Source organism: Ovis canadensis, chromosome 3, assembly GCF_042477335.2.
Source record: "Ovis canadensis isolate MfBH-ARS-UI-01 breed Bighorn chromosome 3, ARS-UI_OviCan_v2, whole genome shotgun sequence".
Taxonomy (NCBI): domain Eukaryota; kingdom Metazoa; phylum Chordata; class Mammalia; order Artiodactyla; family Bovidae; genus Ovis; species Ovis canadensis.
Window position 1 is genome coordinate 126,686,608 of NC_091247.1, and position 4,856 is coordinate 126,691,463.

Here is a 4,856-nt window from a genome sequence, read left to right on the forward strand (position 1 = left end):
CTGGAAAAAGGTGTAGCTTTCAGCCCTGGCAGGATAGAGTGGGACTCTTCCATAGGGTTCTGGTAGTGGCAAACACACATCTGTTATTCCCATATACTTCAGAGTTTTCTTAACATTTTACCAGCCTTCACGTTGTTATTCATTCGCTAGGTGGTGTCTGACTCTTTGCAACCCCATGGACTGCAGCCCGCCAGGCTTCCCTGTCCTTATACATCCCGAGTTTGCTCAAACTAATGTTTATTGAGTCTATATGCCATCCAACCATCTCATCCATTGTCCTCTCCTTCTCCTCCTGCCCTGAGTCTTTTCTTTCCCAGCATCAGGGTCTTTTCCAATGAATTGGCTCTTTGCATCAGGTGGCCAAATTTTGGAGCTTCAGCTTCAGCTGAAGTCCTTCCAATGAACATTCAATGCTGATTTCCCTTAGGATTAATAGGTTTGATCTCCTTGCAGTCCAAGGGACTCTCAAGAGTCTTCTCCAGCACCACAATTCGAAAGCATCAATTCTTCAGCTCTCAGCCTTCTTTATGGTCCAGCTCTCACATCCATACACAACTACTGGCAAAACCAAAGTTTTGACTATACAGACCTTTGTTGGCAGTGATGTCTCTTGTTTTAATATGCTGTCTAGGTCTGTAATAGGTTTTCCTCCAAGGATCAAGTATCTACCATTTCATTAATCTAATACTTAAACATTCTTTATATTAAATGTTCCCTCTTCAAATTACTGGGTAATTCTGTCTCCTGAGAAGACTCTGACTGATTCACATTCTTTGAAGTACTGTTATATTCAGTAACAATGACATTTAAGATGTGAGTATAGAACTTACCTTAATGCAACCTCTCTAAAAAATGTTTCTCAGAACCTACCACATGATGTACTCCAGGAAAAATGGGTCCCAAAGTCCTATAGCTTAAATAATTCTCTTTCAGTCAGATTCATAGAACCTATATTAGTTCTCCCAGAGGTTTTGCAGCAAATATAATTAGATTTTGTTTAAGCCATAATTTTCTGAATGGAAATGTTTTTGTAAACAGTTTGTTAAATAAAAACAACTGTAGCAATCTGTGAAACATTGGGATGGGAAAAAATCTTGGAAAATGTCTTCCTAAAAATATTCTAAAAATACTACTCTGTTAGCAACAACAAAAAGCTTTTGAAGAGTACAGAAAACATCCTCCTGGCATTGTGTGCCGCTTTTAGACTCTTCCTTTGCAAATACCAGGAACATTTTTACTGTAAGGAGAATTTTCCATTTTTCCATAAATGTATTACTATTCATTGTGGGTATAACCTGGCATAATTTTCAACAGATATTTAAGTTGTGAATAGCTGAGGGAAAAAAGAGAGCTTTCAGTTCATGTTATCTCATGCTAATCTTCTCCATGTGTGCTATTGATCACTGTATTTGTTATAAGACTTGCTCTTAATCAAAAATAAATTCTTAACTGAAGTCTTGTTAGCCTGTCTTTTATTTAAAGAAGATTTAAATAGAAGAGTTGCTCTCTAACACTCAATATCTGTGGCTAGCCACTGCTGAATGAGCTTAGCTAAAAGATCAACATTAACTGCTATAATAAGGGAAAGATACATAATGTAATGGTAATGTGATTGTTATTTGTTTAAACTAAAACTGCAGAAATTGCCATTATTTTCCAAAGGCATAACCTGATTATAACAAAATATCTAGTTTCACCATTCCCTTTTATATAATAGCTCTGTGATGATAGATTACATTAAAGAACTCAAACTTCCTCTTTAAAAAGAAAATATATTTTTATAATTATACTGATTAAAAAGACACAGCAAAAAATATTTCAAAATTTTCCCTCAGTACTTGAGATGTTTATCAAAAACTTTGACTTCACATTGATGTCTGTGTCCCTTGGCTTATAATAGTAATTATTATAATACCTCTATTGGAGTTTTTTTCATGGTTTCTTAAACTGTTGATGACTTATTATAAAGTTCATGAGAACAACATTATTCCTCACATTATCTTTTGCTCTGTGTACATAAGTAAATTCATAACATAGAATCACTCTTAAATAAATGATGAAGTTAGAAATCATCAGAATAAGTAATAAAGTAGCTAAGATCTACAATTAAATGCTCAAAATGGTGTTAATAAACTTTCTTTATGAAAGTTCTAAGTTTGAATTATTCCAGTGTTTACTCCACTGCTGCTGCTGCTGCTGCTAAGTCACTTCAGCCGTGTCCGACTCTGTGAGACCCCATAGACTGTCGCCCACCAGGCTCCTCCATCCCTGGGATTCTCCAGGCAAGAACATTGGAGTAGGTTGCCATTTCCTTCTCCAATGCATGAAAGTGAAAAGTGAAAGTGACATCGCACAGTCGTGTCCAACCCTTAGGGACCCAATAGACTGAAGCCTACCAGGCTCCTCCGTCCATGGGATCTTCCAGGCAAGAGTGCTGGAGTGGGGTGCCATTGCCTTCTCCAGTTCACTCCTCTAGTGCTTCTCAACTACACTGCAGGTAGGTGGTAAAATTTCTTGGTGCCTTACCCAGATCCTCTTTACCAGTTTGTCTCTATTGTCAGTGCTGAAATGAATGGCTTATAACTGTGACCTTCTCAGAAGGACTGCCCTTGGCTGAAGGGAGCCAACTTTCCTGGGAACAGCGGGGCAGTTACGTCACCTTCTCTCCATTTACTAACTAATAAAATCATAGAAATTCTGTTCCTTAGCCTCAGGGTGATGCAACTCTTGTTGGGGTAATTCACTATTAAGGAATAGCCCTCATTCCCCGTGTGTACCACACCAAAACTAGTTCGTATCCTTGCTCAGATTTTTCCTAAACTACTTGACTTCCTTCATTCTCTTACAGGATTTTCCTACAGAGCTCTCACTCAATACACCATGCAAACCTGAATCTTTGTCTCAATCTCTGCTTCTAGGATATAAGAAGTGATCCCTAGGCAGCTGACTGTAGAAAGGGATTCTGGTATTGAAAATATGGTGAACCGCTGAAATAAAGGCTCCATCTCAGGTGGTAGGTGGAAAATCGACAGTCCGTGGTTTGTTGTAAAACTATAGTTTTTAACACTTTCACCTCTGAATTTAGTTTATTTGCAGTTGGAAAGGGATGCACAGGTATTTGATATCTGATAAATAAAATGTCTCTGGTCTTTGGCTAGAGATATTTTAGAAATATGGCTATTATAGTAATAATAATAATTGAGAAATTAGATAGCTGTTGGTAAGCAACATTGGTACTTTGAAAAGAAAAAAATGACAGACTTGGGATAATCAAACATCAATTTCTATAATTCAAATAAAAATTTAAGAGAGTCAGTGCTTGCTTCAGCCATACATACAATAAAATTGGAAAAAGAAGAATATCGTGGCCCCTGCACAAGGATGACATGCAAATTCATAAAGCATTCCATATTCAATTAAAAATGTGAGCCGGAGGTTTCCTTAACATTTATTAAAACAATTATTTTTTCTAGTGGGTGGACGGATCATGTTAAGAGACTGGAATAGAAGTTTATTTCAAGTATAGATAAACATAGAAGAAGGTTGAATGCTCATCTTTGCAAATCTCTTTCATGAAGCCTGGATCACACTTATGCAAGGACCCTGAGACTTGAAATGGGAAAATTAGGTCGAGGAAACAATACTATGAGGACCCGAGTCCCCCTGAGGTTTCTCAATCTAGAAAAGTAACTCTATATTTTATCCTCTTGCTAAAGGATAAAATATAGCCCTGTGCTTCAGAGCTATACAGAACTTTCAGATAAAGCAGAGCCTTTCCCAGTCAATGTCTGGCTTCTTCACCATGGGCTCTTATAACCCTCACATGCCTAACAAATCAATTATAAGCTAACCAACTGGAGAAGTGCTAGGCCTGCTAAGAAAGGAAAGGTTACATGACAGAGGAGCTGCGATACGTGCCTAGCATTTCACAACAGGGACTGGGATTTGACTGGGAGTAGATCCCATGGGAGCTGAATCAAGGGGGCAGAATATAAAAGTGAAAAAGAGTTTGTCCATAGGGAAACTCACGACACAATTTTAAATCTTCACTTAGGCCCCTATAGCCAATTTGATTATGTTTCTGAGATGTGTCTTCAGCACTTTGAAATAAATAGACCATACAAAGTGTAGAATGTGCTCGGACTGCCAGGGCAGACTGCAGAGGAAACAGCCACAGTTGATGTGGGAATTGTAGAATGCATCTGTGACAAAGGACGATAAGCGACACCAGCTGTCTCTCATCAGGAGGTCCGTGATTTGCCCCTTGAAGATTAAAAAGGAGCACATTGTGAGTGGGCAACAGCCCTGATAAAATGTTCAGCCATGTCTCTTCTTTTTCAAACTGGAATTATTGATAGAAGATACTGTTATAGGACTGAAATCCCTAGCAGCAGTGAGGCTGATTGATCTCAATGGCAGAGGCCAGGGGTAAGCAAGGTGACTATAGACGCCATAAAGGGACAACAAGTTTGAAATGGTAGCCTGTGGAGCATGACCATGCATGACTATATATAAAGATGTTTGGGGAGATGACTAAACAAATATGGTGGTTTAGGGCAAGAGACATAGACAGCAAACTATATATATATATATATGTATATATATATATATACATATATATATATAAAATTAGACATTTGCATCATATTTTCTGTATCTTTTTTTATTCTTATTATACTTAAATTCAATCAGCTAGTGTTAGTATCTTTCTGTTTGCACTTGCTTATTATTGATTTATCTATTACTCCTTGGTTTCAAGTTGATCAACAACTTATTTTAAGTTGATGCTAGGTTTTTACCAATGAAGAGTCTTAGACAGTTACACTGTTGTTACATTGCTTTGTGGAAACCTAATT

General features: G+C 37.6%; 1 pseudogene; it reads left to right on the forward strand.

Annotated features, from left to right (window-relative positions):
• The first annotated feature begins 3,317 nt into the window (after positions 1-3,317).
• On the forward strand, positions 3,318-3,416 carry LOC138438433 (U6 spliceosomal RNA; annotated as a pseudogene).
• Positions 3,417-4,856: the final 1,440 nt, after the last annotated feature.